General features: G+C 43.6%; 2 long non-coding RNA genes across 2 annotated transcripts; one reads left to right on the top strand and one right to left on the bottom strand.

Annotated features, from left to right (window-relative positions):
* Positions 1 to 6,804: 6,804 nt before the first annotated feature.
* LOC135816721 (uncharacterized) lies at positions 6,805 to 8,784 on the top strand. The gene is made up of 2 exons (XR_010553471.1): positions 6,805 to 7,712; positions 8,313 to 8,784. It is a non-coding gene; the product is annotated as an uncharacterized LOC135816721 (long non-coding RNA).
* Positions 8,785 to 10,117: 1,333 nt separating this feature from the next.
* On the bottom strand, positions 10,118 to 13,353 carry LOC135816720 (uncharacterized). The gene is made up of 2 exons (XR_010553470.1): positions 12,859 to 13,353; positions 10,118 to 10,843 (listed from the first exon to the last, which is right to left on the bottom strand). It is a non-coding gene; the product is annotated as an uncharacterized LOC135816720 (long non-coding RNA).
* Between the last annotated feature and the right edge of the window lie 1,410 nt (positions 13,354 to 14,763).

Raw genomic sequence — 14,763 nt, 5'->3', positions numbered from 1 at the left:
TGGCAGTTTTCTAAAAAAGGTTATTGTGTTCTTGTCCATGGACCCCGTCTAAAAAGTAAGAAATTAACGAAATGTGATAGCTGAAAATTAAAATTTCACACAAAACCTCACAATAATCACACACAGAATGAAAAGCTACATGCAGAAGACCTTTTCCCCTCGTGATCCTCTTTCCTATGCATGCATGTTGCCAATTGTTGGTGCAGTACAAGTTTAGTGTTGAAAGCAGCATTTCAAGTGTTGTCATTATTGTGAGGTTTTGTGTGAAATTTTAATTTTCAGCTATCACATTTCGTTAATTTCTTACTTTTTAGACGGGGTCCATGGACAAGAACACAATAAACTTTTTTAGAAAACTGCCATAAAGCAGTTTTTATTGCTATAATATAATTGTACTCAATCTGCGGACAGAACTGTTTCGTCCTTTGTGGACTCGTCAGCGCAGCACAGAGGAAATGAGGCCGAACCTGACAGCAATGGAAATAAAAATTTCCAATCAGGCCCGAACGTAATATAATTGTACATATTTGCGCATGCTTGCGCAAGGTCGAGGAGATCGAGAGAGAGAGAGAGAGAGCCCGAGAATGGCGGCCAGATCCATATTGTCCAGATTATTTATTATCCAGAACCCTTTCCTTGTATTTATCCTTATTGCATGTAATGACTACTGTAATTTCAGAAATTTTCGGTGTACTTTTATTTTCGGTACTTTCGGTGCGTCTGTTTCACACCTAAAATTTCAATACACCGAACAAACACTAACACACATAATCCAATAGGGAACTGCTTGTCTGTACCGAAAATTTCTGTTCACCTAACCTAGCCTGTTGCCCTCATACCGAAAATATTGAGCACCGAAAGTTTCTGAAATTAGAGTATTCTTTTGCTTGATTGAACCGTGTTGGCAGTCACTCACACTCCCAAACCCTGCCACCAGCGATCCACAGTGACGAACTTGTCACCAACCCATCCAAAGCTCGTCATTAACCCATCATGCTGGGAGATTTCACACAAACAAACAGAAAAACACGCACGCACGCGTGCATCCGCCCACACACTACTACAAACGTACACGCCAACACAAACACATGTATGAACGCACCCCCAACGCATACATGCACTCCCTTCAGCGTCCCATAATAAGCACCAGCAAAGCAACTTTAAGAGAATGCCAAACATATGTAGGCATACACCAAACCAGTGAATATTGCATACATCAAAGTAGATACACATTCCAAAATACTCCAGCCTCGTGGAAAACCTCACTGTCTTCAAAAACAAGAAAGATTGATTAAACCTTGCCACTTGGTTCATGCATTTTGAACCCCCCTCGATAGGCCGCGGAAAAGACTCCGGGGAGTCCCTAAATAATATAGAAATACAAAAATGGCAATGGTTTGCAGATATTGAAGTCTGATCTTTGATCCAGGTTGTGTTCACTTAGTTGTATTGAGGTATTCTAGAAGATAATATGTCAGCAGTAACGCAGTCAGAACCGTACAAACACTAGATGGATGCACAATATGAATTTCAGAAACAGAATCTTCAATCTCTGGACAGACCCGCGGCTTCACAAATTCAGCATAGTATCTTTCGCAGAATCTTTAATTCTGGACAGACTCTAACACAACAGAAACAAACAAACAAAATAAATAAACAAGCAAACAAACAAAATATTATAGGGCTGAAACGAACGCTCAATGAAGCGAACGAATATTCTTTTTCCGAATACATGCGAAACGAAGAATATTCCGAATATTCTAAACCATGCAATTTCCATGGATACCTAGTTTTATCCATGGTAACCATAGACCATTAACTGGCATACACCCCAATTACAAGAGAGACATTTGAAAATCATTTGTCTTGCTGATTATAACACATCGAAAGAGGCAAGCCTACTTCTATTTTGCACCAAATAAGCTTGATCCATGTCAAAAAGGAGAGTTTCTGTACATTTACGAATATTCCTATTCTACTTTAACTAAGAATATTCTTTTTTCGCCTTGCATATTTCGAATATTCAAATAATTTGAATATACCTTTCAGCCCTACAAAATAAACAAACAAACAAACAAACATGCTGTCAGACTGACATTGGAGTGACTGTTGAGTGCCAAGCACACCACAAGCACTTCCAACTGTCCACTCCGCAAACGTGCCTGAAAGCAACACTTCCTGCTCAATCCAAAGGTTTTGCGGGTAATTAACCCGAATCAGCCACTAAAGCTTGATAAGTAGGCCAAAGAAATTTGTGGCCCAGGCTCAGTGACGTGAAAAAAATAGATAAGAAATCTGTCCGATGAATTATTGATCTCTTTTAATTGAAAGCTACCTTTCTCTGTTCACAAACTAAACCGGATTTTGAACAGTCAGACGTGCACAAAAGTGAGCACCAGACTGATAAAGAAAGTAGGCTGGAGCCTGGCTCGATGGCGCTAACCAACGGCCTTCCAACTTGGAAGGTTCATGGATATTGGTGGTAATTCCAAAGAGGGGATGGAAGGAAAGCCATTTTCCATGTTCTAAATTTAACATATTTTCTTGGCGCACAATCCCGAGTTCTAACTCCACACCTGACGAGCCGTTATGAACTATACGTGGTAACGATAATCGTGTGACACTATTCAAGTGTACATGTACATGTTAGTGTAGTCTGTCTGTCTGTCCATCATATCATAGTCATGAACCATGTACAGTACTGGAGGATATCAGAATTTGGTTTGCTACAATTCGTCCTCATCAAGCTCTCCTTTCATTTCTTATCCTTGGTAAAATTGAGCCTCCCAAGTTGGGTGGTTGTTGCTTAGCGTCGTTGAATTGTGGTTTGACCGTATTGTCCAATAGTCTTACCGTCCCGTTATCGTATCAAGCCAGCATTCCACTGTGCCCCGGAATGTCACATGTGTTTGGCTCGATGGTGCTTACCCTCCCCTCTCTGGAATTATCACTAATATCGATGAACCTTCCAAGTGTGAAGGCTGTTGGTGAGCGCTATGGAGCAGAGCCCAAGCTCACTTTCTTGCCGTGAAATGTCTCTGTAACCCTTGTCAGTTTTGTGCTAGATTGTGCACGTCATGACTGTTCAAAGTCTGGTTTAGTTGGTGGACTCAATCGCATAACTTGTGCCCACAAGTTCCATGCTACAACCTTTTTTCCTTGGCTCACTATCTGAGTTCAAACGCATAACTTGTGCCCTGTCGTTTCATTTTAATACTTCCTTGGCTCACCATCCAACACTGCGCCACGTAGCACAGACACCGGTCAGGTACCCACGTGACCTAATCAGCTAGCGCAGGTTGACAGTGTTCCAAGTAAATGAGAATACAACCCAGCGTGATCACGTGATACACACAACCCAGCGTGATACACACAACCCAGCGTGATACGCACAACCCAGCGTGATACACACAACCCAGTGTGATACACACAACCCAGCGTGATACACACAACCCAGTGTGATACACACAACCCAGCGTGATACACACAACCCAGTGTGATACGCACAACCCAGCGTGATACACACAACCCAGTGTGATACACACAACCCAGCGTGATACACACAACCCAGCGTGATACACACAACCCAGCGTGATACACACAACCCAGTGTGATACGCACAACCCAGCGTGATACGCACAACCCAGTGTGATACGCACAACCCAGTGTGATACGCACAACCTAGCGGACCAAGTATTTATTTACAGATGTCACACAGCTCGTTTCAAAGCAATCCAGCTTCACTCTCCGTCTGAATCTGATGACGACTCACTCCCTGATGACATTGAGTCTGCATCCTCGCTGACTGTCGCCGCCAGCGCTGCCAGCTTTTGTTCCGCAGCCTTTACAAGTTTCCAAGACACGAATATTTTGATCGTGGAGATCGCCAAGTTCTTCGCTCGAACTGTGAGCTTGACGACCTCCACGGTGGCGCTGGTAGTTGTTGCCACTCTCCGGAACGCCATGGAAGGAGCCATACAGATCCAAACAAACGCTCCCCATCTTTTCAGCGGTGTAGTAGTGCCAGCACGTTTCCACATCCTGCAGAAGCTCCTTTCTGGTTTCCTTCGCCACGAGTGACACGTCTGTCTACAGGCCGTGAAATAATGCCAAGTGGTCGACGTTGAGATGAGGATTTTGGGCCGACTGAACGACAACCTGAATGTTGAACGCTTTTGATTTCCCCTGCGCTGCAAACACAAGTGCATTGATTTTGGTTGTGTGCGGATGCGCACCATCGACTCGTGCTAGTACAGCAGTGTCTGAGTGCTGGCCGGCTACTGGACACTTCTTCGAGCCACGCGGCTTTTCAAACTGTTTCTCATTTTCACACTTTGGTGTCATGCGTGCGCGCCTGGGGTTGTGTTCTGGTGACATCCTGTCGATAAACGGTTCTGCTTCGCCGATTTTTCAAAGGACTCCACGCTTTTCGGAGGTTCAAAAGCCTGTCAGAACAATGGACGACAACTCAGCTACCCTATGTAGGGGATAGATCAATGACATGATTGTATGTCTAATGTCGACAGAAATATCATGACAAGAACAATAAAAACGCAACGAAGTTTTGCTTAGCGGAGGAAGTAGTTCTCTGACTCCTGTTCAGAGAACGTTGTGTGATAATGGCCTAGTTCTCTGACTCCTGTTCACGTCAACATCTACAGTAAAAAGTCCGAAACGGGTGGCGGTGTCATCCGGCAGGCACAAGTGGAGTGCACAGTACGTATATGGGGCTCTTCTAACGAGGCGCTTCGTGAGTCGATTGGGTTATACATTTATGACTCTGGGTTATACATTTATGACTCTCTCCCAGGCGCGTAGCACCGTTGTTGGAGGTGGTCCGGCAGGAGGGGGGGGGGGGAGTGTCCCCGGGAATTTTTCGAAATTAGGGTGCAAAATCCTGCATTCGGGGCACTTTGGCATTGTTTAAAAAAAGTGGACCGGCCGGACCGGCTGCTACGCCCCTAGGTCATACACTGTCTCATTGGGAGTTGCCAAGGGCAGCTACATGTACGTGATACAAAACTATGTATGGCGGAACACGGCTTCGCAGGCAGTGTACGTAAAACAATCCATACAGCGATTACGCTTTATGCTAACGTAATTACGTTAAGTGGAACCTCTGAAATGATTACATATCACATGCTGTATACATGTACAAGGTGAAATGATAATACTCACCAAAGCATACAACCGAGCGAGGCACATGGTAGTGTGGATGATATCTAACCTGCTGGACAAGCATGGTATCAGTTCTTCCATCATACCACCCGCCATGATCCTCCTTGTTAGTCCACACTCCATCTGAACCAGCATATTTTATGAAATTGTTAAGGGCCGATGCCACGCAATGGTCATCTTTCATTTCATTATCTTCAAGCAAAAAGCTACCACGATCTGTGCACATCTTCTTTGCTTCTGTCCAGTTCGCAGTTAAAACAATACCATACCCGTCGATCTGGGCAACGGTCAGGTCCAAATTGGATAGGCTTGTCTGTCACCGGCTTTTCGTTGATTAGCTTGGCCAGAAATTCCTTTGGATAGCCGTTGTTCGTAAATATTGATGTCAGTCTGTCTAATTCGTCCTGCAATAGATGAGGGGAACATATTCTATGTGCACGATAAACTAGCGCTTTCACAAGATGTCTCTTCGATTTCGTTGGAGTATAGCTCCCCCACGGAATGTAGACGTGGCACGTGGTAGACCGCGAAAACTAACCTCAATATCGGACACCGGACAAGTTGGAGTAAGAAGCTCAATAGAAATCCGCAATGGAGGAGACGTAGCTGAAAGGACACTGGGTATCGCGCACCCAACGGTTAGTGTCAAGAAACGTGGAAGGCCGCGGAAACGCGAAGAGACGGATAGTGGTGATGCAACGAAGAGGCGAGATGACGGGACATTGGAAGAGACAACACCCAATGGAGCTAAGAATCGCACTTCGTCAATCAAGCAACATCTGTCAGCCCGTACCAATTGTCGTGAGTTGTACAGTGATAAAGTTTTCTCAATATTGTCACGTGGTAGATGTGCGTTGCATTTGGCTGTGTTAGAAGCTTTGTATATCCGTAAGTTAGATCCTGAACTTTGCGTACAGAAAGAAAATGTGTTGTCGCTACAATTGTTTGGTGTTACTCCTCGTCGAGGTGGTAACAATGTAACTTAATTTGCTCACTATGTTGTTGTCATTATTATTATTTTCCTTCGAGTTTTGTGTCGTGCTAAACTTGATAAGTTTCCACCTTGTCACGAGTGTTCTTATCTAATTATCTTTACGCTATATAAGTTTTAGTCTTTCAAACTTGAGTCATTCCCTGTATAATCCTTGATGAGAAGGGACCGAAAACGTTCGGATACTTATGACAAGTGCCTTATTATGACTGGATGTGTGTTTGCGTGGATACTTGCGACCCATAACTTACCTTCGTTTTAAAATAATAATAATAATAATAATAACCCGTTTGTCTCTTTCCCTCAAAACCAGTTAATATTAATAATAATAATTAAAAAGCTTACAAATAGGATGAAGGCCGCAGACATCACGCAACTACGTTACTTGTTTGACATGTATTACTGTGTATTTTATAACAAAAATATTATTGAAAACCCAGAATCGATTTTCTCGTTCCTATCATCAGTGGGAAAAAACGGAACTATGGATACAACCAAAGAAACTGAAGTTAAGTTAAGTACTGTAAATAGAAAGGTGTTAGAAATAACATCAAGATACAAGTGCAATAAAACCACTAGAGGAAACGCAAAAAAGGTAACAAGATTACATAACCAAAATGATGTTTACACCAATCTACACTCTATGCTGTCACAGCATCCACAACTGATCCTCTCTCTCTGAATTAACTATTTGATAAAGCCAATCTTTAAATCGCTGTTGCATAGGATCTCGGGTGGGAAGAAGCGATGAATCGATACATGGCATTGTGAAGAAAAGAAGAACAAATTCACATTGCACGTGAGACTCGGTTAGAAAGACTGAGTTTCTGCATTCATAAGAATGTCACACCCCGGGGATCATGATAAAGAAAACATATGTCGTGAAAATGACTGAAAGAACCAAAGAAGTATTTGATCTTCCAGCCAGCTTAGCCTGGTACTACCATACTAGCAGTGCTACCAAGTACCAGCCCTCCATATTTTCTGTATTTGTACGGAAAATCACTCCTTGTGCGCACTACAGAAATTGAGCAAATGGTATAGAAAATCGGAGAGGATCAATCAGCTGTGTAGAAGCATTGCAAGTGTAAGCTGAGTGATGAATAGTCTTGTACCAAAGCGAGTGCATGCCGTACCACAACAACATGTACATGTAGCACAAAAATAATAATGTCGTGAGTGCAAGTCACACATGTTTTACACTACCAAATGCAGCCACCGACATGCATGTGCGTGTCAAAAAACATTACAGTGCAAGTATGCATGCAATGTACACGGCAGTACGCAAAACACTGCAAGATACGGAAAATCAGAAGTTTGAGTACGCAAAACAGACTCAATTGGTGGGCAGCTCTGTACTGGCCTGTACGGAGGGAGTGAATCTCAATGTGTGCAATGCACGCACTTTGGCCGACAGTGAAAACTATGCAAGTCGTGTTGGTTTGCAGGATGAATGTGAGTCCTTTTAGACAAGCGCCTTAGTGGAGTAGCCCACCGAAAGAAGAGTACTTGACACCGCGAAGTGGAGTCTGCGCATACAACAGTGAGGGGGTAAAATTAGCTATGACTGATTCTGCATGTGTTCTGCATGTGTGTCACATTACACTAGCAGATAGGCACACCTGTTGTTCCAAAAAGATGCTTATGTCAGTGTCTGAATATGTCGTGTACCAGGTAATATTGTTGCCAGGATCTCACGGTGAGAGTCAGACTTGAATATGGTATCAATAGATTATCAATATCATACATCACCATGTACCACCCAAAGTATAATAGCCGAAGGACCCGTTTGTGTGGTGGTGTATGATTTCGTGAGCAAGATGAAGTGGCTACAGATGTGTCTTATATAACACCCTAAGAAAAGATCATCAATTCTGGGGAAAGTGATTCTGGTAGCATGTTGTATCCAGTGTGGCATGACAAAGACTCCCTCGATTTAGCCTGTGGAGAATCCGTAAATACATAAATACAATACATACAGGCATCGCAACCTTCGGATTATATGCTCTTTTGCTTGCCTCCTGGAGTGTGCTTGTACCTTGGTTCACTGTATTAGAATAATAGTAGACTTTGTTTTTCGAATTCGTTTCTATAACATTAGGTTTCTTTCTGTTGCTGCTATGTCTTTTCATGTGTTTTACAGGATTGCCATCTGTTGATGAATACCACTCTGAGGCACTCTCACGAGCGAAGGTGTTTGAGAATCCATGTCGGAATGATGGTCATGTTGGCCTAAAGGTGCATTACATTGCCGATACTCGCCACCTCCACCCTGGAACATGTTCAATTTCTGTTTCTCGTATGGAAGGACCGAACAGGTTGTTTTCCTGTCTCAGTGGACCACTCAAGACTGAACAGCACTGATGGAAGAAGATTTGCCGTGAATCTCGTTCACATAATCAGCCTGTTTAATTGCTGTACTGAGGTGACTGCTTCATAACAATGACCATGCAGCATTAATTTTGGATAGTATTGCAGTGCCCCTAAAATTGGAGAATATCGAATTTCTCTGATAGCATTGTGATTCATTTGTGAATAAACATCACTACTCTTTTTGAGTAGCATAGCAATGACAGAGTTGGTTTAATGTATGACAAAATGGAGCCGCTTTTTAACTCAAACCTGTACTATAATCAGTACCGCCGGAAGCAGTTTTTGATTGGTCCGGTAGTTTCATGGCGGGTACACACGTCCTCCACGGTAGGAAACGTTTGTTGGTGGCCAACAAGTTGGTCTGGTGATAACCTGACCAACCAGACCGGCGGGCCTGATAATTGTGGGGCTCATGAGCAGCTCAAGTACTTAGTATGGTTTTGGACATGTCCCCAGTTAACCAATGAGAATAACCGGAAAACAGGGGGGGCTTTAGATGCCGGGCTGACTTAACAAGAGGCAGGATAAGCGCGTTACGGGTTGAGCTTGTCGAAAACCAATTGTACTTCATTATGTGTGAAGGGGTTTTATGAAGAAATATTTTATGAACCAGTGTACAGAGATGGTGCTTATGACGAAAGGAGAGAGGAGAAGTGTGTGAAAGTCGATAAAGGGCATCCGAAGGAACACATCGATCCTTGTTGTAAAGAATATTAAGTATAAATCTATGGTTGAAACCTACTTCCCCAAGCGTTCTCTGTTAAGTATAAATCTATGGTTGAACCCGACTTCCCCAAGCGTTCTCTGAGGGGACCGAGGTCTACTCTATCAGTTCATGTATTCTGTGAAGTGACATGACCATTCGTGGGGACCTTGCTCATAACTGCAAAAGTCCTCGTCTGATTTTTCCGCATCAATTGAACGTTATACATGGGCATGTAGTGAAAGCCACATGCAAAAGGCTGTTCCATGGCACTCATCTGCCACCAAGCTCTGGGTTCATTGGCTGAAAATATTCTTCGGCACAGTAAAGTCGTGCGCCCAAGAACGTGGAAGCCTACAGAACATCCAACCTGGAATACTAAGAACACCACAGCCCAAAATTAAGAATTGCGGTGTAGGTTTGTGCTGTTGTCAAACACCGGGATTGTTATGTTGCACATGTATCTGAGCTTTACCACTACATACACGTCTGTCTTTACACAATTACCAATCTGCAGACAGCATGCTGTTTCGTCCTTTAGTTACTAATGGACTCATCAATGCAGCACAGAGAAAATGAGGCAGGTGAATGTCCTAGGCTAGAGAGCATCAAATACAGGTATAGAATCATGCCTTGCAGATCTCGTTACGGCCCCTTCGATGCATGTCTGAACATTAGATGGCTGTGTAGCTTCAGTTATCTCAGAATATGTACTATTTATCCAGCAGCAACAACGTTGGTCACACAACTATTCACTATAATGAGTATGCGTTGGAACACTTTACCCCGAGTCATACTATAGCAGTGTATGCCATGCATGGGTTTACCTCACACACTGAATTTCATAATTTGACATCCAAATCACAGAAGAGTGGTGTTCCAAACTTTACGTAATTGCACTCCATGTCCTGCGAGCTACAGTAGAATACTTCAATAGAAAATTTCTTATAGCACGTTCTTAGAAACAAATCGTATAGGTTCGAGGCTGTCAACCCAGAAATTTGTGATTTCACAGCCATAGATGTTACCAGTCAGGTCACTGTATACAGTAGGTATGCAGAAGAAAATACTAGTAACTCTTTGTGGAAGAGCTGTGCCAAAATGTGTACAGTACAGTAAATTAATAAAAAATGAGAAAAGCAGTGACAAGGCTGTGCATGATGTAGATCTACTCGTACCAGTAAGTACAGTGCACCAGTGAAATTGTTGGTGTAGTACCGGTATACTACTATAATTATGGCATGGCCCATGCCACTACAATCTATTTGCAGTGGGCCGCAGTAGGCCAGTGCAACAGAAAGCATTTCAGAAGCTGTGTGCAATGTTAACATCTATGACATACAAGTAAACTGCCATATAGCACAATCGATTACTCTCAGCCCACATAAGTACAATGTAGGCCAATCAGTAGTATAGATACATAGAGCACACTCTACATCATACATAGTCGGCACCAAATCTATGTTGTCGATGTACTTTGCAATGATGACATGATGGCAAGCGTGCTTGATTCATCATAATATTGCCTTGTACTTGGTTGGAAGTTAGTTGTAAGTTCAGTGGTCGAGGTAAGCAGAGCTGCTCCAGCTTTCAGAATCCTGCATGAAAAAGGCAGAAAGCAAATGTAGGTATAATAGTAGCAAGCTGATGTAAAGAGCCTGTCTTTCAATGCAATAATTCTATCCACTGCATGGACAGACCTGGTGCTTCATTCACCTCTGTTTCTTGCTTTCTCAGAAAACCTACTTCCTCCTTCAGCCATCTAGCTCATGATATACATTAATTTTTCTTTATGCCTTTTCAGCCGTGGTCGACTTTCGCCCCTCCTGTTTGATTGGCAATTGCAGTCAACCTGGGGAATACTGACCCTCGATTGTGAATGAGAAAAGTGTCGCTATTCGCATTGTTGTTACTCGTGAGGTTGGAAGTATGCAATCAAATGTTCACTAGATCTGAAGATTGTGTCGTTATTTGCGAGTTGTTTTGTAAACCCGAGGTAGATTATTCACAAGGTTGATTGTACATGCTATGGGATGTACAATAACTAACCAAACAATAATGGTGTAACAATGATTTGAGTCCATATCCAATTGGATGAACCTAGAGTGCATGATCCATTCCAGAAAGGCGACTTCAGTGAGTCTTGAATTGTCAGCAGCATCATACTTCCATCGAGCTTTTTTTCTTTTTCGAAACGACCCTCTCTTTTCAATTCGAACGAAGGTCAACATACGATTATGGCAGGCATGCACGCACTGATCTTCACTGTATACATGTGCATGTATACTGTACTGTAGTCTGTGCAGTCAACTAATCGTGTTCCACTTGGCTTACGGTAAGTATCACTACAAGTGCATAGTAGCCCCCCCCCCCACCCCGGGGAGTGCGCGTGAACGGCAACTGTGAACTGGTAAAAGAATTATTCGACACCTTCGTTCGTTTCGATGGAGAAGGTTCATCTGGCAAATTGAGGCCTTCGTTTCACTCCTAGCCCCAGGAGCGAAATTTTCACTCCTTGGCTGCCTGTTTGAGCCGTCCTTGTGGAAGGGTTGATTTATGCATGCCCGCATATACATGTAGACCTTATTCAATAAACATCACAATCACGTGAACCAGGGTCCCGGGAACCAGGGAGCGGCAAGAGACCTGCACTCAGTGCACAGTGGACTCGGCGTGGGAACATAGGAGTAGAAAAATACCGGTATTTTACTACTCCCTTGTACGAACTGGGCCTTTCTTGCCACTCGTTTCACATACGCGTGCCCCAGCTTACAACAAATCCCTGGAGGCGAGTCCAAAAATCACGTTATCGAATAAGGTCTATAGAAACACAGATCACGTAGAACTACCCCATCCGGGGTCACAACTCACAACGTTTTGGGTACTTAGGTCTCATGTTGTCTCCCCAGGTGCTATGAATCCCTGATGCACATGTATCTACATATACAATGTAATCGTAACTCTACCAATATTGCGGACGATGACCCTCCCCCCCCCCCCGGCAAACAGAAAGTCGCTATGTCCTGGCCGAGTTTATCTTTTAATTAAATGGTTTTCTCGGTTGGGATTTCATACCTGACAACCATCCCGATTTGGCCGGGACCGTCCCGATATCGAGGGCGGTAATAGGCACCCAAAAGTGCACTAGTTCCATGCCTCACCGCGAGCTTCTTTTGTATACATTTTCATGCCTAGGTATGTCATTGGATCTCAGGTTTGCAAAGGTTGGCAGGTATGGGATTTGTAGAGTGACCAGTTTTGACTATTGCCACCTGCTGTGCAGAAGTGTCATTCCTACATCCTGGCTGCAAACGTACCCCCCCCCCCCCCACACACACCACCACCAACAATGTTCGATCCTATTTAAAGGACCTCACTCTATATGAAAGTGTAGCAGAGGCACTGCCAAAGTATAAAAAACAGCAATTGAAATGCAAGCTGCATTGTGCATGCATGGAGGGCATGGGGAAGAGACTGAGAGGGTGAAAGTGAAGGAAATTTGTTCCGAAATCAAGAGAATCCGAGGAACCCTTGCTGCATTCTTCAGTTCGATAACGTCAGTGGGTGAATCTCAGATGTGTTGTGTGCCCAGACATACAAGTACAGCACTAACCTGAGCATGAGAGCTGCTTGTCATCATCGTGGTCAGGAAAACGAAAGGACGAACGAGGAAGATTGCTGACCATGCATGACGAACAACTGCATATCTAGACGACAGACGGCTTGCCAGAATCAGTCTGGTGTATCTTCAGGAATCTTCTTTCCTAATCGCATTCAGCAGTCAGCTTCGAGGTCAAGAACGCGATGATATTTTCAGAAGGAATAATTTTCAAAAATTTTAAATTTTGGAGAAGAAGCTTCCTTTCTAAAAAAAAAGCGTTCCTTGCTTTCACGCAAGGAGGTGCCTTGCCGGACATGTCGTCGACAGCACAGTGTCGGCAGATCCACGTTTGTAGGCTGCAGACCCGGCAGACGTTTTGATCATCCCGGCCTGGTGGTGAGATTTTGGACCCGGGAGTACTAAAAAGCTGCTCGCATCCCAGGGTGCTCAGTTTCGCTCTACCCGCGCGAGTAGGGGTCCAGGTAACGGGCTCTCTTTCGCGGCCTGCCGAGCATAATATACCTCACAACTGTACTACCTGTACAAAACTCAAGCGCCAGTGGTCAAGCGCCAGTGCCAGGCAGTGGTCAAGTACGACCAGTGCTAGTGCATTACTCAAACTGTCAAAGGCAGTTACGGCTACGAGTACGAGTATACATGACAGGCCTTGTTTGATGTTCCAGTTTTGCCAGTGTCATGCTGCGGAGTTGCAACAAAAATGAATCTCGCGAGCTCGCCGCCTTTGAAAAATAATTGAAAATCGCAGCGCTAGCGAAGATACCGCGTACCGGTATGACTAATAATTATACCTCACTCCATATACACTTAAAGGTGGCTCCTACCCCTCGGGTCCAAATTTTTTTTGTTTGAAACGTGGCTACAAACGATTGTACTTTGTTCCGCAGGATATCTAGTGTACGGAGACAAAATTTTATCAAGTTCTACCGGCCGGTTTCACTCGGGGGAGGGGCCAAACATAGCATACTCACAATTGCCAATTTAGGCCAAAAAACACCGGAAAATCACTTTTTTGGCCGTAGCACTCGTAGTTACCCCATTTTTCTTGATGTCCAACATCAGGACAGTAGTATACTTGCTAAATACCAGCATGAGCTTTAGAAGTGGGTAGAATTCTGCTAGAAGGTGACCTTTTTCTCTTTTCGGAATCATCCCATTTCAGCGCACACGTCCCACATACTAGCCCCGCCCACAAGTATTTGACACTGGACTTGCCCTGTATTCGAAGGTTATGCTATCATAACCTAATAATGGTACTGTATAGCAAGTCTGAGCAGGTTCTACCGAAGGTAACTCTTGAAATAAAACTTTGAAGTGTCAAGTGATGCCATATTTTCAAGAATCAGCACATTGCACTGGGACATTGTCCAACGCCTTAGAACCCCTGACTCCACCATATGACAGATACGTATCTTGCAATATTTGATTGCAACATCTTCAGAACATAGTAGTAGAGCTTTGGATCAAGTTTTAGCAGTTTCCACCGAAGCTAACTACCGAAATAGAACTTTGAAGTCGCCCACATACTAAATGCCATAGCTGAGCATGTGCATTGTGTGTATGGTCTAAAGGTTTTGACAACTAGCTCCAATGTGGCAGATACGTGTCTTACATTACTTGATTGCAACATCTTCAGAACATAGTAGTAGAGCTTTGGATCAAGTTTCAGCAGTTTCCACCGAAGCTAACTACCGAAATAAAACTTTGAAGTCGCCCACATACTAAATGCCATAGCTGAGCATGTGCATTGTGTGTATGGTCTAAAGGTTTTGACAACTAGCTCCAATGCGGCAGATACGTGTCTTACATTACTGGACTGCAACATCTTCAGAACATAGTAGTAGAGCTTTGGATCAAGTTTAGACAGTTTCTACCGAAGCTAACTACCAAAATAGAACT

Source organism: Sycon ciliatum, chromosome 5 (genome assembly GCF_964019385.1).
Source record: "Sycon ciliatum chromosome 5, ocSycCili1.1, whole genome shotgun sequence".
NCBI classification, from domain to species: Eukaryota; Metazoa; Porifera; class Calcarea; order Leucosolenida; family Sycettidae; genus Sycon; species Sycon ciliatum.
This window is presented reverse-complemented; position numbering and strand designations above follow the sequence as displayed.